The sequence below is a fragment of the Nilaparvata lugens genome, chromosome 8, assembly GCF_014356525.2.
Source record: "Nilaparvata lugens isolate BPH chromosome 8, ASM1435652v1, whole genome shotgun sequence".
Taxonomy (NCBI): Eukaryota; Metazoa; Arthropoda; class Insecta; order Hemiptera; family Delphacidae; genus Nilaparvata; species Nilaparvata lugens.
In genome coordinates, this window is record NC_052511.1 from 46,995,028 (window position 1) to 47,019,683 (window position 24,656).

At 35.0% G+C, this 24,656-nt stretch overlaps 1 protein-coding gene across 4 annotated transcripts in view; it reads left to right on the forward strand.

Moving 5' to 3' along the window:
* The first annotated feature begins 3,479 nt into the window (after positions 1-3,479).
* LOC111044053 overlaps positions 3,480-24,656 on the forward strand; it is a 63,807-nt gene continuing 42,630 nt past the window's right edge. For 3 of the 4 annotated variants that reach the window (XM_022329106.2, XM_039434947.1, XM_039434946.1), the window contains exon 1: positions 3,481-3,712. The gene's annotated coding sequence lies outside the window, so the exon portion shown is untranslated. Of the gene's footprint in view, positions 3,713-24,656 lie in introns of all 4 variants that reach the window. The other variant, XM_039434948.1, reaches the window with a different exon arrangement.

Consider the following 24,656-nt stretch of genomic DNA (forward strand, 5'->3'; position numbering starts at 1 on the left):
CTACTCACCTATTCCTTCCCCTTCTCGACCTCTTCTCTTCGCTCTTCTCTCCTCTACTCACCTATTCCTTCCCCTTCCGACCTCTTTCTTTCTCTTCTTCTCTTCCTCCTACTCACCTATTCCTTCCCCTTCTCCGACCTCTTCTTCTTTCTCTTCTTCTCTTCCTCCTATCACCTATTCCTTCCCCTTCTCCGACCTCTTCTTCTTTCTCTTCTTCTCTTCCTCCTACTCACCTATTCCTTCCCCTTCTCCGACCTCACCTTCTTTCTCTTCTTCTCTTCCTCCTACTCACCTATTCCTTCTCCTTCTCCGACCTCTTCCTATTTCTCTTCTTCTCCTCCTCTTCCGACTCCTTCTTCCTTCTCTTTTTCTCCTCCTCCTCCTCCTACTTCTGCTCCCACTTCTCCTCATCCATGTTCAAAAACGATCAGGCAATGTTATGAAGGTAGGAAAGGATAGTGCTATCTGCTTTGTCGAATGATAGACAAGGATAGCAACACCAATGTTGATCGAATGCAGCCATTATATTCGCTATGATGAACACATTCAGATGGGATTGGATTGTATTGGAATTGGAAAGTACATCGTAGTGTTGAAGAGGCTCTGTGTTCTGTCATTTTCTAGGAACAGAAATAATAATAAAGCCAGTTGGAATGGTCAAGTGGAGAAGCTTTGCAAAGACTAGAGAGAAACAACCTTACTAGTTAACTAGTTAACAATTCAACTAGTTGAATTAACAAAATAGTTGAATTAACATAACTAGTTGTTAACATAACTAGTTGAATCAACGTAGCTAGCTGAATCAACGTGACTAGTGATTCAATGTAACTATAGTTTGTTTAAAATAAGTTGACACTTGGCCCTTCATCCGAAAAAATCTGGTGTGGTACACTCACACTCACACAACTTTCCTTGCTCATTGATCTATAAGCCTCATAAACGAGGATAATATTTAGGGGAATAACATTATGCCGATTGGCGGCTAAATAATTGAAACTACGATTATACTATTGTTATTGTGTTCAGAGTACATTTTCCCTTGTTTGAATTATGAAATATTTGAGGATTTTTTAAAAGTTGTCAAAACAGCTGTTCTACAAATAAAATATCGACGTGTGTTCTTTTGAATAAACTGCTCTACCTACCTACCTACCTCACGCAAGAGAAGGAGGTTACAAAGTAAATTTCTCAAGGATGGGGTGGACCCCCTGTTAATTTCTCAGGGAGGAGACTCATGCCAGTTAATAGAGCTGATATATAACTATACAGGGTATGAATTTGAAAAAATCGGTCGTCATTTTTGAGAAAATCGTGATAGAAATTTAACAAAATTCATTCTTCTCAGGAATATCACAGAGCTCCTGCAATTTTTCCAGGAATGTGACTCATGTCAGTTGATAGGGCTTATAAATAGCTATCTAGTCAATATTTCGAGCAGAAAACATGAAAGTTTCGACATGCTAGAAACTTTTTTGTTTCAAAAGATAAGTAGGTGGTGAAAGCGAGAAAGTTTCTCAGAAATAATTGAAATTATTTTTCCAATAGTCAGAGCGTATTTCGGCCTCTCAGGAGTTTCAAATTTCTTCGGATGGAGGGCCAAGTGTCAACTTATTTTACACAAACTATAGTTGAATTAACCTTGAACAATGTGTTGTGGTTATCAACGGTTGCACTGTCTCTCAAGATCTTCAGTGAAACCATAGTAGAAAGATGGCATAAAAAGATATCCCATGGTTTATAGAATTCGTTCAAAGTTTGGAAGGTTTTTATCAAATATTAGTTGAATCAACGTGAGTATAAGTTCAATAAACGTTACTAGTTGAATCATTAATGTAACTAGTTGAGTTTTGTGTTGTGATTTTCATAGGGTGGTTTGTTTCTTTCAAGATTTCCAGTTAAATCTTAGTAGAAAGATAGCATGAAAAGATATCCCATGGTTTATAGCATTCATTCAAAGTTTGAAAGATTTGTACAAATTATGTTGTTGTGTATCAAGTTGAGATGATACTGTATCAAATTGTGTTGCTGCTGCATCATGTGTGGTGATACTGTATCATAAGGTGTTTCCTTAGAGAAAAGATAGCATAAGAAGATATCCCTGGTTTATAGAACTCATTCAAAGTTTGGAAGTTTTGTATCAAATTATGGTGTTGTGTATCAAGTTGTGATGACACTGTATTAAGTTGTGTTGCTGCTGTATCATATGTGGTGATACTGTATCATTCGAGGTGTTACCTTAGAGAAAAGAAAGCATAAGCAGATATCCCATGGTACATGTTCTAAATTTCAAGCCAGTTTCTTGTAACTCGGGTCGATTACTGTCGACTACCGTCTATTATTACTGTTTTGTTGAGGTGAGAGTGTAAGAACAGCACAGTATGAGACTACCAGCATCATAACTATCCTTGTCTATCATTCGACAGAGCAGATAGCGCTATCCTTTTCTAGCTCCACAACGTACCCTTATCATTTTTCAACAATGTAGAAATTTGATTGACAAAATATTCAATCTCAGTTATGAAAATTTATTATTGAATCATATAAAATTATATAATTTCCCGGAGTGATCTGTGGTCTAGTGGATATAATGCTTGCCTAGCAGCCGGGAGATCCCCTTCGAAGCCAAAAGTTTTTCAACAGGTTACTCCCGTGTTATCTGATGGGCACGTTGAACTGTCGGTCCCGGCTGGAGTATGACAGTCCCATTGTAAGGCCCATTGACGGCTCAAATGATATATTCAGTCGAGGTGGAACTTCCGTCAAGGACTGCCCACCAATATCAATAGCCTATTATTATATAATTTTCTGACGAATAAAGCATTATTGACTATTTCAATCCAAATCAGTTTTGAATCAGTTTCTAACGTGGTTTAACCGTATTTCCATTCCAAGGTTACTGAGAATTCAATCTACATTCTAACTTCAAGAATGTATAAGATAAGATAAACCAGTATCGCTATCCTATATAGAAGGCAGTGGCAAGGTAGAGAATCGGGAACGCTGTTTTCTTATAATTATTTGTCCACTGTCCATAGCAACGTGGACCTCACTAAAGAATGGTCCGTCAAATGAGGAAGTGACAAATCCACTCTCTTCACTCCACAAACCAAATCCTTTCCCAGCCTCCAGCTCAAATAAACACGTTAACGTTTCAACCGTTGTCAACGTTAATCCCCAACCGTTTCGTCAACTAGCCATTGATCGTTCTCACATGCGCTCTCTCTCTACGCGCGCGCGCACAACAGCCCGTGCGTGAGTCGCGCATCGGAGAGAGAGTAGTAGTAACCGACTTTACGCGGAAGCGATGCGATGGTGGGGCTACATTTCTCAGAATGGGAAATTGCCAACAGTGGTGGGAGATAATGTAGCGCGTCAAACGAGGACAGCAATACCCCTAGAGGGAGAGAGAGTAACTGAAAGCGTGTGAGAGAGTGAGAATTAGAGAGAGAGGCTCCACACGATTTTACAACTCGGAATTCTCAATCTAGTTTCAGGTCCCTCAGTCAGCCGTTCGGTGTAGGAGAACAAACATCTCTGTGAAATTGTTCCCGAAAATGTTGTTCTTTTGTTCGTAAAAATGTTGTGTTAGCCAGTAGTGTAACGTTACGATGAAAATCGGTGCTAAAATTACGTAACGTCTGTGTGTTTAGTGTGTACATGGAGTTACAACCAGTTTGGATACAGTTTGGACGTTACAGCGTCCTATAACAAGGTAGGGTCACATAACCTCAATCTAAATTGTTTTCAAAAAATTTTGTCTTAACATTTCCAAATTTTACTCGAAACCTGTATTTTATACTTAAATTTCCACTGTTTTGAATCTGTTTCTAACGTGATTTTATCGTATTTCCATTCCAAGGTTATTGAGACCTCAATTTACATTCTAACTTTCAAAAATGTTCTTTATTTTTATATACTAAATGTATCTTTTAAAATCTACCCTCAAACCTATATTTTTTCAGTGAAATTTCACTATTATTGATTATTTCCTTACGTGGTTTTATTGTAACTCCACCCCAAGGTTACTGAGACTTCAATCTACATTCTAACTTTCAAAAATTGTCTTTTATCTTTCAAAATCTACCCTCAAATTTGCATTTTTTTAGTGAAATTTGAATATTTTCAATCATTTCCCAACGTGGTTTCATCGTTTCTCCACCCCAAGGTTACTGAGATGTCAATCTATATTCCAACTTTTAAAAATGTTCCACTATTTTTTAAAATTTACCCCCAAACCTTTATTTTTTACGTGAATTTTCACTGTTTTGAATCAGTTTCTAACGTGTTTTTATCGTATCTACACCTCAAGGTTACTGAAACTCGATACTGTATCAACTGGATACTGTTTTTATAGTCACTTCATTGAAATTGTACTGAAAAAATAGTACTTTCAAAAATGTTCTATTATCTTCTAAAATCTACCCTCAAACTTACATTATCTAGTGAATTTCCACTGTTCTAAATCATTTCCCAACGTGTTTCCACCCCAAGGTTACTGAGACCACAATCTACATTCCAACTTTCAAAAATGTTCTTCTATATTTTGAAATTCACCCCTAAACTAACATTTTTAGCGAAATTTGACTATTTTTAATCATTTCCCAAAGTGGTTTCATCGTATCTCCACCCCAAGGTTACTGAAACTCGTTATCAATATCAACTGGATACTGTTTTTAGTCACTTCATTGAAATTGTCTCGTGGTTGTTAAAAGCAGTATAGTGGTGGCTAAAAAGAGTATTGTAGTAATTGATATTGTACTCACGTGGTGGTTGAAAGCAGTATAGGGGTGGCTAAAAAGAGTATAGTGGTTTTGAGATGAATAATTTGAAATTTTCTTACAATTCTTGGATTCTAACGAGTTTTGTATTCGAATAGTGCCTTTTTTAATCTGTATTGTCAATAAATACTTTAGTTATACATTGTAATTTAATGTATTTTTTGGAAGAATAAATTTCAATTTCAATTTCAATTTCAGTTTGAGTAGGTTTTGGAAGACTTTCATGTAAAATAATCATGTAGTATTCTTGTTCAAGTTACGTGGAATTGTCACGTGGTGGTTAAAAGCAGTATAGTATAGTGCTGGCTAAAATGAGTATTGTGGTATAATTGAGATTGTATCCACGTCGTAGATACATTACGTAGTATAACAGTATAGTGGGTAGCTAGACAGAGGATATTGGTTTTTGAGATGAATAATTTCAGTGAATAACTCACCTTGTATTGTAGCGAAACGTCTCATATTATAGCACGACACTTGTTAGGTCAACCTCTATCCATAGCCCGAATATCAACCAAATCTGGGAGATTTGCATTTTTCATGAAATCCATGAATCCTCCGTGAAACATCATGGATTTTTGCAAAAATGGTCAAAATTTAAAACGCTCAACTCTCAGGAATGATAGTACTTGACGAGAGAAACAATAATATGTCATCACATTGGCAAAATTCACTCCTATTCTTGAGTTATAAGCATTTGAAGATGAGTGATTTTTCTGATCTGTGAGTTGAGGGAAGATTTTATGTTTCAGTGTATCATTTTGGAAAAAATATACAAAACTACTGTATCCCATGAAATATAACAAGATCTTTAGTGGAATACATTTCAAACTGACAGAATTCCTTATGAATAACCTCAATGCCTCCCATTTCAATCTTGCTGACTGTATTAATTGAATCTCACTATACTGTAGTATAATTATAGATTATATATTTATGACATCACCAATTCAATTCAAAATGATATAACTACCATCAGCTAAAATTTATTTTAATCGATGATTTTTTTCCAATGATCTCACAGCTATTTTGCTGACATCATCAAAAATATCGAATCATCCCATCATCAGTGATGTAATTAATATTTAAAAACTAGTATTTCTGTGAACAGTAGACCTCACGCAGTATTCTCATCCACAAGTACCTGATTGAAACTACAGACCTTATGGAAATACAGCAATAGACTGGCTTCTCCACACATCTGTGTAATCACTTGTCAGCTGATTTATGATGAATAATTCTATAGTCTGATTTTTACTCTATATTGCGTATGAAGGAGGCTCCTTTTTCCTTTTATTATCCTTGAAATGCAAAATTTCCAAAAACCTTGTATATACGTCGACGCGCAATTAAAAAAGGAACTTACCTGTCAAATTTCATGAAAATCTATTACCGCGTTTCGCCGTAAATGCGCAACATATAAACATTTAAACGTTAAGAGAAATGCCAAACCGTCGACTTGAATCTTAGACCTCACTTTGCTCGGTCAATAATTATGATTAAACGAAAATCCAAATTAAATGCTGTAAATCATCCCGAAGACTTCTGCTACTGCAAATATCGACAAAAGGGTAAACAGATGGAAATTCGATGAGCGCTACTATTCCAAAATTATTTGTCAGCCCAGGAATAATATTTAGTGAATACTAGACGAAAATTTTTCTAAACAAGAATCCAAAGTTAAATGATGTGAAATGTATTTTTGTTTGATCATAATTAGGATTCGAACAAATGTAATTCCTCATTAATTTCCAGCTGTATAAAATAATTATTATAAACGAAAATCCAAATTAAATGCTGTAAATCACCCCGAAGACTTCTGTTACTGAAAATATTGACAACAAGGTGAACAGCTAGATGGAAATTCGTTCAATAATAATTATTTATTTATCTCAGTAATTTCCTTCTGTATATTTAGTTAATAACTGGCAGGTAACCAGTGCTCCGTTAGGGTCTAGTTAGAAGCTTGACAAACTGAAAACATGACCTACTGAAATCTTGGAGAATTTGAAATAGGCCTAGAACCTTCCTCGGTAAATTAAGAATCTATATGCAAAATTTCAAGTTAATCAGTTGAGTAGTTCAGACGTGATGATGCGTCATTCGTGAATTTCCTATTCCGTACGCCGATCCTTTCCTTCATTATAATAGATTATAGATAGATGATTAAATTCGTATTTGAGATAATGCAAGCAGCAAATAATAATCTAATTTCAGCATTCTGGAAAATTCACAAGCTCCGAATTGGATTGAAAATTCATCGGAAAATTTGGAGCTGTTTTTCCATGAATGTTAATGGAAAATTGGTCTGTTCCAGCCTCGTGTATTTTACAGAATATTATAAAGCTACATCGCAAAAATTCGCTGAAAGCTGAGTATGCTAATTTGAAAAATTGTTTCTGGAAATTTTTGCTTGAAATATCGTGGATAATAGAGTTTTTCAACTGCTAAATACAGTACATTTTCTCTCATGAACGATTTTTAAAAAATGCTCTTGTTTTTGAGATAAAAACAGATTTGAAATACCTATTAAAGAGACTCCGAGAGTAATTACACATTTCAATTACAAAATAATACAAACTTTTTATTTATTTTTTTAGAGATATTCCATAGTTTCATTATATCATAAGTACCCAGAAGTCTCAAGTGAATAAAAAAATTAAAGGGACTGTCCCTTGGACTGTGAGGTACACGTTATAATAACAGTATTTGATTAGCATTGGTGTTGCTATCCTTGTCTACCATTCGACAAAGCAGATAGCGTTATCTTTTTGTAGCTGCGTAACGTTGCCACATTGTTTTTTAACAATGTAGAAATATAATTAATTTACAACATATTTAATCTAATTTATGAAAATTCATTACCAATCTACATTATGAAAATTTGTTATTCAATTATTGAAAAATCTAGACTATATTCTAAACTTTATGATAAAATATAATTGACTAGCCGTCCGGCTCGCTTCGCTCGCCATATCCGTCTAGCCAGGACGTCTGGACCCCCGACTGGATCGTCCCAGAATAAGATCAGCAGGCTCGCTTCGCTCGCCGGTATTTTTCTTTTGAGCATTTTTATCATGTTTAGGACGATCCAGTCGGGGTCCAACTAAACGGATATGGCGAGCGAAGCGAGCCGGACGCCTAGTAATATAATATCCCAGGGATAGCTCTGATGAAGTAGCAGTGCCCAATCAATTTTTCCGCGATAAATGCATTTCAATCTTCAACTTGGTGCCAACCTAACAAAGTCAACTCAACTTAATGCCAACCTGACAAAATTATTAATTTAGTTACCTGTTAATAACTGTTTCGAAGAGGTACTCTCTCTAGATTATAGTTCTATATTAACATATGGTATGGACATTTTTCAATTATAATTAAGAGAATAAGAAGAATATACATGCTAAAAGACGAACTTTAAACCCTTAAAAACCACCTTAGAGTTGAAATATTGCCAAAAGATTTCTTAGTGCGCCTCTAAGGGCCAACTGATCGTACCTACCAAATTCGAACGTTTTGGTCCGGTAATTTTTAGTTCTGCGAGTGAGTGAGTCAGTCAGTCCAGTAGTGCCACTTCGCTTTATCTATATAGATGGCTTCAACAAGGATGAACAGTTGATATTACATCTGACATACTGGTACAGCTATTCTCTATAGAAGGCAGTGGCAAGGCAGAGAATCGGCAACGTTGTTCTCCTATCTTTCCTCCACTGCATTACAACGTAGACCTCACCAGATTGATTCTATTATCTATTTATTTATTTATCATTTACAATCAACTCAAGGACAAAGAAACAGACTACAGTCCAAAACTTCTTTTCATCCCAATTTCATAAAAAAATTGTCCAAATAAAAGTTATGTGCGACTTTCCATTTCTTCATTAATTTCCACATTGAAACAATATTCACATATTAATTACCAAATCACATATAAACTTAGGATATATGTTTCTCCGAACCACTATACAGAATTTAACGATTTCTCATCTTCCTGGAATGGTTGACACTGGATAAGATTAGAGAATTTCACTTTTTCCTCGAAAATTATTTGTCAAATTGCTGGAAATTTCACTTTTGTGTTCATATTGTGAAAGTGGACTTTCTAATTTCGCGACTGTAGGAAGTCAATTCTTCTGCAATATCACAAATGCTAGCTACAGTGAGGTCCACGTTAGAATGGCAGCGGAGAAAGATAGGAGAACAGCGTCGCCGATTCTCTGCCTTGCCACTGCCTTCTACCTGATATCGTTTTTTTCCTTGATTCGATTATACACAATAAATTGAAATAATTATTGTGAGGTCCACTTTATAATGTAAGTGGAGAAAGATAGGAGACATCGCTGCCGATTCTCTACCTTGCCACCACCTTCTTTAGAGGATAACTGGTACCGGTATATCTGATGTAATATTGACTATTCATTATTGTTTAAAATAATCAATTATACTCTATTCCCTACGAAAATAATTATTCTCGGAAAATGTTCTTTAGCATTGAGAATTCGATAATATTTTGAATAAGTGGTAATTATTATTATTGTTGGATAAGGTGATGATTCTATATGAATTACGTATTATCAACTGTTTGTCCTTGTTTGAAACAATCAATTATTATATTTTAATCATAAAGAATATAGATTTTTCAATAATTGGATAACTAATTTTCATAATGTAGATTGGTAATGAATTTTCATAAATTAGATTAAATAATATGTGTTAATTAATTATATTTCTGCATTGTTAAAAAACAATGTGGCAACGTTACGGAGCTACTATTATATTTTATTACGTTGACAGCGTTGCCGATTATCTGCCTTGTTTACTGTCTTCTATAGGGGTGAAAAAATAGAACGAGATTGAAACAAACCAATTCCAAATATCGTAAGCAAAGTCATGTTTACTGTTGTAAATAAATTGATAACAGCAATATTCTTCTTCTTCTTCTTCTTCTTCTTCTTCTTCTTCTTCTTCTTCTTCTACTACTACTTCTACTTTTTTCCATCCACTTCTTCTACGTCTCATTCTCATTTCTTTATTTTCAATCTATTTTCCTTTTCCATTTTTCCTCTACTTCCTGTTTTTCTCCTTCTCTGGTCTCCTTTGTTCTTCTTGTTAGGATAATAGAAAGATGAAGGAGACAGAGAAGGTAGAATGAAAATTGAAAGAGAAGACGATGAAGAGGAAGACAAAGGAGAAGTGGAAGAAAAAGAATGAGAACATAATAGAAGTCAGCCGTTCTTCTTCTTCGTTGTCTTCTTCTTCTTCTTCTTCTTCTTCTTCTCCTCCTCCTCCTCCTCCTTCTTCTTCTCCTTCTTCTTCTGTCTTCTTCCTTGTCTCCTCCTTCATCATTATCATCATCTTCTTCTTCTTCATTATCTTCTTCTTCTTCTTGTTCTCCTTCTTCTTTTCTTCTTCTCCTTCTTCTTCTTATCCTTCTTCTTCTGTCTTCTTCCTTGTCTCCTCCTTCATCATTATCATCATCTTCTTTTCTTCTTCTTCTTCTTCATTATCTTCTTCTTCTTCTTCTTCTTCTTCTTCTTCATTATCTTCTTCTTCTTTCTTCTCTTCTTCTTCTTCTTCTTCTTCTTCTTCTTCTTCTTCTTCATTATCTTCTTCTTCTTCTCCTCTTCTTCTGTCCTCTTCCTTGTCTCCTCCTTCATTCATTATCATTCTTCTTCTCTTCTTCTTCATTATCTTCTTCTTCTTCCTCTCTCTTTCTTGTTCTTCTTCTTTTGACCTTCTTCTCCTTTCCACCTACAATTCCATCTCCTCCTACAATCCTTTTACAATCTTCTTCTCCATCTTCATCATCATCATCATCATCATCATCATCATCATCTTCTTCTTCTTCTTCTTCTTATTCTTCTTCTCCTTCTTCTTCTGTCCTCTTCCTTGTCTCCTCCTTCATCATTATCATCATCTTCTTTCTCTTCTTCTTCATTATCTTCTTCTTCTTCCTCTCCTCTTTCTTGTTCTTCTTCTTTTGACCTTCTTCTCCTTTCCACCTACAATTCCATCTCCTCCTACAATCCTTTTACAATCTTCTTCTCCATCTTCATCATCATCATCATCATCATCATCATCTTCTTCTTCTTCTTCTTCTTCTTCTTCTCCTTCTTCTTCTGTCCTCTTCCTTGTCTCCTCCTTCATCATTATCATCATCTTCTTCTTCTTCTTCATTATCTTCTTCTTCTTCCTCTCCTCTTTCTTGTTCTCCTTCTTTTGATCTTCTTCTCCTTTCCACCTACAATTCCATCTCCTCCTACAATCCTTTTACAATCTTCTTCTCCATCTTCATCATCATCATCATCATCATCATCATCATCATCATCATCTTCTTCTTCTTCTTCTTCTTCTTCTATTATTAACGCGGAATAATAAACAAGAACAATCACCTTGACGACAATAAAATTGTTTCAAGTGTTTATCACACCAGAAATAATGCAAATTGATAACAAACAGTCAACAAACCGTTCTAATTCTCTATTTCTGCCAAAATACCGTTCAAGAGTATTGTAAATTGAACAAGTATTTTATAACAATATTAATTGAAAGCTATATTGAAGGCTAATTCAATCTATAGTGAGGTCCACGTTTCAATGACAGTGTAGAAAGATAGGTCAACATCGTTGCCGTTTCTCTGCCTTATCACTGACTTAGCTGGTACCGGTATAATCTCATGTAATATATACTCATTTCATTTATTAATTCGATTATACACAATAATTGACCGAGCGAAGTTAGGTCTAAGATTCAAGTCGACGGTTTGACATTTCTCTTAATGTTTAAATGTTTATATGTTTTTATGTTGCGCATTTACGGCGAAACGCGGTAATAGATTTTCATGAAATTTGACAGGTATGTTCTTTTTAAATTGCGCGTCGACGTATATACAAGGTTTTTGGAAATTTTGCATTTCAAGGATAATATAAAAGGAAAAAAGGAGCACCTTCATACGCCAATATTAGAGTAAAAATCAGACTATAGAATTATTCATCATAAATCAGCTGTCTAGTGGACTATAATACTACCCGTTCAAAAACATCGAACATCTTGGAAATGTATCTTTCCATCAACGTTAGTAGACAGTTGACTATAATACTACCCGTTCAAAAACATCGAACATCTTGAAAATGAATCTTTCTATCAACGTTGTAGACAGTTGCAGCCAGACCTGATAACAGCGCTCACACTCACATTCCGGGACGACACGTCACGGTACGATAGGACAGAAAGCTCTATATTTATCTAGGATTTTTTCTAGACATTTTAAATTGATAAATTATTTATTAATTTTTGAGAAAACAAACAACAGGTCAATGTAACTTACTGAGCGCGAGGTCTACTGTTCACAGAACTACTAGTTTTGAATAATAACAGTGAGGCCCATGTTATAATGTCATTGGAGATAGATAAGAGACATCGTTGCCGATTCTCTGCTTTGCCAATGCCTTCTATGGAGGTTAGCTGATAATCTCATGTGATATAAACTCGTTTCATTCATTGATTCGATTATACACAATAAATTGAAATAATTATTGTGAGGTCCACTTTATAATGTAAGTGGAGAAAGATAGGAGACATCGCTGGCGATTCTCTACCTTGCCACCACCTTCTATTGAGGATATCTGTTGCTGGTGTATATCTGATCTAATATTGACTATTTAATCTTGTTTAAAATAATTATATTCAATTCCTTACGAAAATATGTTCTCCAATCATTAAAAAATAAATTTATATACTTAAGATCAAAACACTTATTGAAATGGGCTGCTTTTGAATTAATAAAACAAAATAAAACTTGTAGCACCCTTTATTTATTAAAAAAACTTAAAATAGTTGAACAACTAGTTTCGGTTCTAAAACCATCTTCAGGTTCTAAAATAAACTAATAATTTTACTAGGTTAAAAAAACTTAAAATAGTTGAACAACTAGTTTCGGTTCTAAAACCATCTTCAGGTTCTAAAATAAAATTATTAGTTTATTTTAGAACCTGAAGATGGTTTTAGAACCGAAACTATTTGTTAAACTATTTTAAGTTTTTTTAATAAATAAAGGGTGCTACAAGTTTTATTTTGTTTTATTAACTTAAGATCAAATATTTCGTAGATTATTTACACCCTACATTATTAGGAACTGATCTGGCAACATTGCAGAGCTAGAAAAAGATAGCACTATCTGCTTTGTCGAATAATAGACAAGGATAGCAATACCAATGCTAATCAAATACTTCCATTATAATTTGGATCTCACTGTATTACATTCCACATTCTTTTACATTTCCACATTTTTAAGAACCAATCTAGCAACGTTGCAGAGCTAGAAAAAGATAGCACTATCTGCTTTGTCGAATGATAGACAAGGATAACAACACCAATGTTAATCAAATACTGCCATTATACTTGGGCCTCTCAATCTGCTCTGATTTAATGGGAAGTATTGTTGTCGATGTCATCTATCATATATGCTGACACTTTTCAAGTGAATCTGACATTGGGAAATGACGTCATTTTGGGAGCAGTACGTTTCTAAAAACCAATGACCTAGTTCTTGAACGTCATTTGTTTCTACGAAACTGTGTCGTTCTGGGAAAAGCACTAACTGTGAATATTGCTGTTAAAAAGAGACGTCAAGCTGATTTATCGACTAATCAATATATTGATTAGTAAAAGCTTTTGAAGTGAATATCAAGCTTTTATCGTTTGTCAAGTTGATGTGATGTTTTATCATTACCTGTCATAAAGTCGTATCTATATCTATACCATTATTCTGTCATATCCATGTCATTATCATGTATCTGTCATTTATAACTATACTAGCCGTCAGGCTCGCTTCGCTTACAATATCCGTCTAGCCAAGGGGCTCCGCCCTCTGGACCCCCGACTGGATCGTCCGAGAATAAAATCAGCAGGCTCGCCTCGCTCGCCTGCATTTTTCATTTGAGCATTTTTATCATATATGTTAGGACGATCCAGTCGGGGGTCCAGACTAAACGTCTGGCTAAACGGATATGGCGAGCGCAGCGAGCCTGACGGCTAGTAATATAATATTCCCAGGAATAGCTCAGATTGAAGTAGCAGTGCCCAATCAATTTTTCCGCGATAAATCAGGACCTCCTAAATAGGATTTAGGAGGTACTGGATAAATTGGTATTTAGGAGGTCCTGGATAAATGCATTTCAATCTTCAACTTGGTGCCAACCTAACAAAGTCAACTCAACTTAAAATGCCAACCTGACAAAATTTTTAATTTAGTTACCAGAACAACTGTTTCGAAGAGGTACCCTCTCTAGATTATAGTTCTATATTAACATATGGTATGGCCTTTTTTCAATTATAATTAAGAGAGTAAGAAGAATATACATGCTAAAAGACAAACTTTAGACCCTTAAAAACCACCCTTAGAATTAAAATATTGCCAAATCCGTTCTTAGTGTGCCTCTATAGGGCCAACTGAACATACCTACCAAATTTGAACGTTTTTGGTCCGGTAGATTTTTAGTTCTGCGAGTGAGTGAGTGAGTGAGTGAGTCAGTCAGTCAGTGAGTGAGTGCCATTTCGCATTTATATATATAGATACGGTACCATTGTATAATGTATCTGTCATATATAACTATATAGTGCGGTTCAAATTATAATGGCAGTGGAGAAAGATAGGAGAACAGAATTTAAAATTAAATTAATTTCGAAAAATAGGTTCCAGGGATATGTTTTGAAGTAGGCCTACAGTGAACGTGAATATAGAATCCATGATTTCTAACAAAAATAATGGTTAATTTCAAATATATAACAACAATCTGAAAATTAATAACATGTCTCATAAAACTAAATATGAAATAGTGGCATACTTGGAATATTGATAATTGACCGAACGAAGTGAGGTCTAAGATTCAAGTCGCCGGTTTGGCATTTCTCAATGTTTAAATGTTTATATGTTGCGCATTTACGGCGAAACGCGGTAATAGATTTCCATGAAATTTGACAGGTATGTTCCTTTTTTAATTGCGCGTTGACTTATATACAAGGTTTTTTTTGGAAATTTTGCATTTCAAGGATAATATAAAAGGAAAAAGGAGCCTCCTTCATACGCCAATATTAGAGTAAAAATCAGACAATAGAATTATTCATCATAAATCAGCTGACAAGTGATTACACAGATGTGTGGAGAAGCCAGTCTATTGCTGTATTTCCATAAGGTCTGTAGTTTCAATGAGGTACTTGTGGATGAGAATACTGCGTGAGGTCCACTCTTCACAGAACTACTAGTATGATAGTTTGAAGTAAATCTTACTGATTTTGGACACTTGCCAAAATCAATTACGATTCCTTATGTCATACTATGACGTACTAATGAGGTACTTGTCACGTTCCAAAATTCTCTCACTCAATAATTCATTCTCTCAGTTCCTTGATAATTGTCTCTCTCTCTTTCTCTGTCACCCTCTTTTCCACTCTCTCACTCACTCTCTCTCACTCTCCCACTCTCTCTCTCTATTCAACTGTAGCATTTCTGTGAACCAGATTTGGTCAGTGGATAAATATTTGTCGATTTCCGTGTGATGATTTCTGAGTAGTCAGCGCCTAGAAAGTGTTTGTTTGTCTATTCTTAGTCACACTTTCCTCGAAGTCTAAATCTAAATTGGTGAGTGATGACCTTTGCTTTATATTTATATTTACTGCATCAATAGTGTGAGTGTGTGTGTGTGTGTGTGTGTGTGTGTGTGTGTGTGTGTGTGTGTGTGTGTGTTTGTGTGTGTGTAAGTGATAATATTTATATTCTCTGCTTCATTAGTGGGGAGAGAGAGAGAGAGAGAGAGAGAGAGAGAGATTGATTGATTGATTGAGTACTTTATTTATGTAGATTACAATATATACTGGCTTATACACTTATATACAATAGCTTACAATAGAGCAAAATTATGGATGAATTAATATAATTAATTCATATAAATAAGAAAATAATTTTGAGCTGTATAATATAAAAAAAATAACAATACTAAGATATATTTTATTGTTATGCATCTACATAAATTGGCGGAGCTTTGGACATATCAATGTCCATTCTTCAGAAAGAATATTCAAAATATCCTCCCCACTAACTCTCTACCAAAAGTCTCTCTACAAAAAAGGGGAGAGACAGATAGAGTGAGAGAGAGATAGCGAGAGAGAGTGAGAGTGAGAGAGATAGTGTGAGTGAGTGCGTGTGAGTTAGGCCTTCTGCTTTCTATCAATATTATAGATTGACAGCTATTATTTGAGTGTTTGTTCTTTTGAAATACGCCGCCACAAGGTCTCGGAAATTATCTTATGTCATTTCTCACTATATTCATTGTGTTCTCCTCTTCATCTTGTTTGTCTTGTTGTTCTCTTTCTTCTTCTTCTTCTTCTACTACTCCTATACTATTTCTCCATCTACTTCTGCTTCGTCTCATTCTCATTTCTTTATTCTCAATCTATTTTCCTTTTCCATTTTTCCCTCTACTTCTTATTTTTCTCCTTCACCATCGTAAAAGAAGAAGAAGAAGAAGAAGAAGAAGAAGAAGAAGAAGAAGAAGAAGAAGAAGAAGATGAATCAATAGCGGTAGACAAGATATAAATATCTCCACGGTACAGAATCACAAGTTTTGAAGAGGGAAGAATATTCTGAGACCAGAATAATTTAATATTATTATTGGGGTGTATTGCAAATTGCATCACGATTTGCATGAGGGGTAGCTGGCTAAATGAAGTACTTTGTTCTCATATACAAATAATATCATAACTTCCCTTCTGCTGCTAAACACAGTACAAGCGCTCGCTCTCCTATATAAAGAGGTCCACGTTATAATGGCAGAATTTGATTAGCACTGGTGTTGCTATCCTTGTCTATCATTCGACAAAGCAGATAGCGATATCCTTTTCAACGATGCCAGATCGTACTTTTGCACTTATGGCACTGTAGGGCACTTCAGCACTGTAGATATAGGGCACAGACAAGAGTGAGAGATCAAAAGGATATAGCGACCAAGTTTTGAATGATGGTTATTATTATGATGATGATGATGATGATGATGATGACCCTTGAGACGTGCCGCCTTGATTCTCGGAATTTGCTGAGTTGCAGTTTTATTGCTCTGTTCAACTGTTTCTTGTTTTGTTTGTTTCTACTCTGCTTTCTATTTCCCATGCTTATTCTCGTGCACCTACTTCTTCTTCTTCTTCCTCTTTATTTCCCCCACAACCCACATCTCCTTTCAATCTACAATTCTTTCCTTCTACAATCCTATTCCAATTTTTTTCTCTCTTCTTTTGACCTTCTTCTCCTATCCATATACAATATTCCATCTCCTTCTACAATCCTTCCACAAGCTTCTTCTTTTTCTTCTTCTCCTTCTTCTTTTTCTACTTCTTCTTCTTCTTTTTCTTCAACTTCTACTTCTTCTACTACTTCTTTGTCCTCATCATCTTTCCCCCTTCCAATCCAGCTGCCTTCTTCTTCTTCAACTTCTTCTCTTCTTCTTCTTCTTCTTCTTCTTCTTCTTCTTCTTCTTCTTCTCTGCTTCTTTTTCTGCTTCTTTCTTCTTCTTTTTCAAAGGATCAAAGGATATTTTCTTTTAACTGCATTTTAGGTAATATTCATAGATTCTTCCAGGAAAGTTGATATCGTGTTACCCACCTATCATGATGAACAAGGACAGTGCAGTTTATTACTACATGATTGGTGCATGTCACGAAACCGAAATTCTATTTATTCTTGGAGAGTTTTATTGATTATTCTCAAATTATGTGAAGGAACTGTAGTGAAATACTCGTGGTTTGGTGAAGAGGAAGTAGAATATGAAGAAGAAGATGAAGAAGAAGAAGAAGAAGAAGAAGATTAGAAGTAGAAGAAGAAGAGTTGAAGGAGAAGGAGGCAGCTGTATAGCAAGGGGGAAAAATTATGAGGACGAAGAACTACAAGAAGTAGAAAAGCAGAAGGAGAAGAAGAGGACGAAGCAGAAGAAGCAGAAGAAGAAGCAGAAGTAGGTGAAGTTGAAGAAAATGAAGGTTTTTAGAACAATATTATTGTGAGAAACAAGGTTGATACGCTATTTTTGGACTCATTTCAAGTAAGAAATAATGTGCACACTCAGAACTCTTCCATTCAAAATCACACGTTTTATCAGCAAAAATTTAAAAATAGCAATTTCGAAAAATTTAAAAATAGAACCAATAGTTGACAGTACAGTGGTCTAGTCAACACAAAATGCATTGATAGGAAAATATGTTTCTGAATAATTTGTAGTTCGATTTTACAAATTTTCTGTTATAGCCTACTTTCTAGGTTGAGTGGTAGAGAGGACTTTCTAGTCCTAACTCCGCCTAATAAAGAGTATTTTCATTTCATTTCATTACTTTCCCGTTCAACACAGTTGGTTTTTCCAATTTTTAAATGAGGATGTGTTGTAATGATTGTAGTTTCTTTTGTGTTTTTGAATAGTTTTTGAACAGATTTCTCTTAGTAGTTTTTCATATTGTTGTGCTCTTTTCAAAATATGTACTACAGAATATTTTGTGTAGTCTACTTGTCTTATTTTAAAGTAAATCTTCATTTTACAGTTTTCAATAATAATTGAGCGTAATTTCGATATTTAATTTGGTTTCCATCTCCTGCTATTCTTTTCTTCTTCTAAAATGTTTTTCTTCTCAAAATTATCTTTCACTTCTTCCATGTATCTTTCTCTACTTTCGATTCTATCTCTGTCACTATCTTTATCTTTCTTTATTTCTCTCTCTCTCTCCTCTCTCTCTCTCTCTCTCTCTCTCTCTCTCTCTCTCTCTCTCTATTTTGGTAGAGAGTTAGTGGGGAGGATATTTTTAATATTCTTTCCGAAGGATGGACATTGATAAGTCCAAAGCTCCGCCAATTTATGTAGATGCATAACAATATAATTATCTATATTATTATATTACAAATTACTTTTTCATATCATATACAGTTCAATAATTATTTTCTTAGTCTATATTATGTAAATTCATCTATAATTTTGCGTATTGTAAGCTATTGTATATAAGTGTATAAGCCAGTATATATTGTAATCTACATAATAAAGTACTCAATCAATCAATCATCAATCTCCGCCAATTTATGTAGATGCATAACAATATTATCTATATAGTTTTACAAATTGCTTTTCTCATATCATTACATTCAATAATATTTTTCTTAGTTTATATTATGTAATTCATCTATAATTCTGCTGTATTGTAATCTATTGTATAAGTGTATAAGCCAGTATATATTGTAATCTACATAAATAAAGTACTGAATCAATCAATCTCTCACACTCTTACTCTCCCTCTTTTTTTCTTTCTCTCTCCGGGGTTGTGTGGTAGAGAGAACCAGGAGTCCTAACTCCGCTATGATAAAGGCATATAATCAATCAATCAATCAATCTCTCTCTCACTCTCTCTCCGGTCGTGTGTTGATGGGAATGAAAGGCCTATTATTTTATTTTTTTTAAAGAATCGTCAATTATTTGTTGAAACACCGCCGATTTATGAAGTTACATTACAATTTTTTTATCGTTATTCTAATTGCATTTAATCTTTATTCTCATTGATTATTATCTATACTTTGTAAAATTCGTTGTAAATTAGCATTGCCGTCATTCAATGTAAATCATGTATAAGCCAGTAATATTGTAACACACTTCTAATCTCACACTTTCTTCTCAAAATCTATTTTAAATACTTCAAAAAACTTCCAAATATCCTCTACCAACCATGTGGCTGTCTCTCTCACTCAGTCACACACTTTCTCTCTCTCTCTCACACACACACACCCACACTCACTCTCTCTCTCTTCCTTCCTGTCTGCGAGGTCATTCACCTGGCACACAGAGTTCACTAATTGACAAATTTATTCAACTATGGAGCTGCACGGTTTCCGAGAATTGGTGAAAGCGGCAACATAAAATATCTATATTTTCATTCCATGCTATATCTCAAAACGGGGACGTTATTCCCGCAACTGACACCATCCACTTGTAAATATTATCATTGTTAACAAACGATCTGGCAACGTTGCATAGGTAGAAAATGATAGAGCTATCTGTTTTGTCGAATGATAGACAAGGATAGCAGCATCGATGTTAGTCAAATACTGCTGCCGTTATAACGTGGACCTCACTATATATGCAGGGTTATTTATGCATGCTTGAGATATGCATGAACGCTTGAATTCTAATCCCTGTATCAGATATCACTGCCTGCATTAAATCCTGTATTGTGAATATATTAGATGTGTAGTGATGCGTGTATGTGAGTCTGCAACGTAATTCATATATTTAATTTATCAGTAATTCATGTACTGATGTTCATTGACCGAGCGAAGTGAGGTCTAAGATTCAAGTCAACGGTTTGGCATTTCTCTTAATTTTTTTTTTGTGTAGTTGAGAAGTTGATATTGTAATTATTCATATTGAATGAAAAAGACTAAGAAATTGTCAAAAAACCACTGATTTATTGATAATTAGAAAAACTGAGTTTATCAGAGATTGACAATGGTGTAATAACCGAGACCGGTCTTTCTAATTATCAATAAATCAGTGGTTTTTTGACAAATTTCTTAGTCATTTTCATTCAATATTTCTCTTAATGTTTTAATGTTTATATGTTGCGCATTTACGGCGAAACGCGGTAATAGATTTTCATGAAATTTGACAGGTATGCTCCTTTTTTAATTGCGCGTCAACGTATATATAAGGTTTTTGAAAATTTTGAATTTCAAGGATAATATAAAAGGAAAAAGGAGCCTCCTTCATACGCCAATATTAGAATTTTAAATAAGCCTATAAACATCCTCGGTAAATTTGGAATCTTTATGAAAAATTTTAAGTTAATCAGTTGAGTAGTTGAGACGTGATGATGCGTCATTCGTGAATTTCCTATCCCTATGTGTATAAGGCAATTTTTCCTTTATTATATTATACACTAGCAGGAAACCCGTGCTTCGCAATGGTCCATTTTAAAACTTGACAAACTGAAAACGAGACGTACTGGAGAATATAAAATAAGCTTATTACAATCCTTGGTAAATTTGAAATCTTTATGAAAAATTTCAAGTTAATCAGTTGAGTAGTTGAGACGTGATGATGCGTCATTCCTGAATTTTCTATCCCCTACGTGTATAAGCCAGTCTTTATTAGATTATGTATAACATTAATTCCTCCCTTTAAATCAATTTAGACAATTTCGAGTGAATGAGAAAGATATACCGTCAATCACACTGGAATTATCCAAGAGGAATGATTGAAAATTAAGTTTTAGTAGAAACGGGAAACTTGAAACGAAAAACTTGAAGTGGATTCGGTCATAAAAACAAGGAGGATAAGGATGTATCTGACAGATCTGACAAGGACATAATTAAGCAGGAAAACTTGCGCGGCTACTTGGAAAATGATGAGGAAAACTTTTTCCAGCCCTGGAAAGTAATTTCCTATCTTCACCGGATTTTCAACGGGAACGGGACTTGATGGATGAGATTTGAAACGGCGTAGTAGTTGATTTGAAAGGTTTTTTCAACGGAATAACAGGTTGTTTTATGGGAGATGGTGGAGATGAAATTCAATTTGTCTTTCAATAATTCAATTTTTCCCTCGCTTATGATGAATCAATTCGCTTATGTTCCAAATTTCATTATCAACTCAAGCAGATAGTCCTAGTAGTTGTTTTTGGTGAAGCTATGTGGCGCTGGTAGTCTCTCATACTGTGCCATTCTTACACTATCACCTCAACAAAACAGTAGTAGACAGTAGTCGACGGTAATCAGCTTGAGTTAACCTATACCATGTGAGGTCCAATTTATAATGGCAGTGTTTGATCAGCAATGGTATTGCTATCCTTGTCTATCATTCAACAAAGCGAATAGCGCTATCTCTTTCTCGCTTTGCTCTGTTGCCAGATCGTCTTTGAACAATGTAGAATTAAGAAAATATTCCATCATAATTATGAAAATTCATTATGAAATTATTGAATAATATAATTTGTTGCTTGATAAAATATATTTGATTATTTTAAACGAGAATGAACAGTTAATATTACACCAATGAACCTGTATCAGCTACCGTCTGTAGAAGGCATTGACAAGACAGAAGATCGGCAACGTTTATCTCCTATCTTTCTCCACTGCCATTATAACGTGGACCTCACTATAGCAGTTCGTCATGGAAAGTGAAATAGATGGGCTAAGATAGATTTATAATTATCTATAAATTATCTATAATTATCTATTTGTATGTTGCTCCTTCCCCAATCATTCATAGATGAGAATGATATTGTATCTATCATATATGAATAAATTAATAAATATCTATTTAAGCTATATTTCTCCATGCAATTATACACAAGTCATTAGGATGTATGAAAAGGATAATACTGGGTGCGGCAGGAAGGGTGGATGTTTTTAGAACAGATAGTATTCTGATTTGGGTAGTCGGATTGGGCCAGCTGAGGTGAACATGTGTTCGGTAGATCATACCATTTTTTCTAGTCATTGTTTAATCGGCATCATGGATTCGTGGAATGTGCAACATCGTGTGTTTACTTCCGTCAGTTTTGTGCGTAATAATGAGAGTATCATTACAGTTCAGCGTGAGTTTTGTCGTCATTTCAATCTTGCGAGAAATGAAAATGTACCCACTCGTAACACCATTTTACGTTGGGTAAAATCATTTCGTTCAGTAGGAACAGTAATGAATAAACGACCACCAGGGGCTCATCGCACTGTACGCACTCCACAAAATGTGGAAAGAGTTCGGCAAGCCATACTCCGTAGTCCTAATCGATCTGCTAGGAGACATTCTTCTGAACTGAACATCAGTGGTCAGTAAGGTGTATTTTACATAAAGATCTAGGATTTCATCCCTACAAAATGGCCATGGTTCAACAATTGAATCCTGGCGATTATGTAAAGCGGCTGAATTTTGCTCGAGAAATGGAGGCCATATTTGACCAAAATGAAAACATCATTTTGTTTACGACAGATGAAGCACATTTCCATTTGAATGGTACCGTTAATCAGCAGAACTATCGTTATTGGTCAGATGAAAATCCAAAATTAATGCATGAGAGACCATTACACAGTCCCAAGGTGACAGTTTGGTGTGCTGTGAGCAGTATATTTGTTATTGGTCCATACTTTTTGAAGACGACAACGGGACCACTGTAACTGTAACCTCAGAACGTTATAGACAGATGTTCACTGAATTCTTCCTTCCTGAATTAAGAAGGAAACGTATTCCTATCCGGCAAGTATGGTTTCAGCAGGACGGGGCGACAGCTCACACAGCAAGAAATTCAATGGAAGCAATTCGGGCTGTTTTTCGTGGTCGCATCATTTCTCGGTTTGGTGACATTGATTGGCCTCCTCGTTCTCCAGACCTGTCCATGTGCGACTACTTCTTGTGGGGTTTCCTGAAGTCACGTGTTTACCAGCATAAACCACGTACACTTCAAGAACTAAAGGGAGCAATTCGTGAGGAAGTCGAACAAATTGGCAGGGCAATGTTAGAAAGAGTACAATCCAACTTCCGAGAGCGGCTTGTAAAGTGCATTGCTGAAAACGGCCGTCACCTGTCAGATATTGTTTTCAAACATTAATTTTCTAAAATTGTAAAATAATGTGAATATTGTTCTGTAAATAAATGTTTTTTTTTATGCATAGGTAACGACATATTACTTTTTTGAAAACCGTTCATCCTTTCTGCCGCACCTTGTATATCCAATCCCAAGACCACAAGCCATTAGTGATAATAACATAAACTCACTTTCCCATTAATGGACATTTATCCACCTGTAAACCTGCAGTTAAATTCACTTTAATCCGTCACCGTTAATTCAATAGGGAGAATTGATATCACCCATAAGGGATTCTGACAGTGTAAATCGAATGTCTCATAATAGTCATTAGGAATATTGGTTGTTGTTCCTAGAAATGGTCGTATTATATCTATTTTGACAACAGATGGCTTTAATGTGTTATAGGGAATTGTGTGAATCATAGGTGTAGTGTTATTTGTGGTTATAGCTTATAGGTTTGTCTTGAAAGGTAATTATAGGTTTGTTGTTGTTGGTAGTCTTGTAAACAGTGATATTTAAATTCAAGGTCAATATTGATTTGAAGGCGTATTCAAATTTAAATATCGGGGCATCGAGCTTCACTCGTTATTTTTACTTTCCTTGCCCTATTACCATAGGTAAGGAAAGTATTGCTTTCCGAAAAAAATTAAGGTATCCCAATTTCTAAATCTCTATACGTTTCAAGGTACCCTGAATCCAAAACGTGGTTTTTGGGTATTGGTCTGTATGTGTGTGTGTGTGTGTGTGTGTGTGTGTGTGTGTGTGTGTGTGTGTGTGTGTGTGTGTGTGAGTGTATGTGCGTCTGTGTACACGATATCTCATCTCCCAATTAACGGAATGACTTGAAATTTGGAACTTAAGGTCCTTACAATATAAGGATCCGTCACGAACAATTTCGATTAAATGCAATTCCAGATGGCGGCTGAAATGGCGAAAATGTTGTCAAAAACAGGGGTTTTCGCGATTTTCTCGAAAACGGCACAACGATTTTGATCAAATTCATACCTTAAAAAGTCATTGATAAGCTCTGTCAACTGCCACAAGTCCTATATCTGTAAAAATTTCAGGATCTTTGCCCCATCCATGCAAAGTTTGATTTTAGATTCCCAATTATTAGGCTTCAGATACAATTTAAACAAAAAATTTCGAGTGGAAAATATTGAGTTAAATAGATAGAATTAAAATAGAGTTAAAATAATAGAATTATTAATATTATTAAGAAAAATAGAAAGAAGAAGTGAAATAACAAAATGAAGAAGAAGAAAAATATGAAGGAGTAGA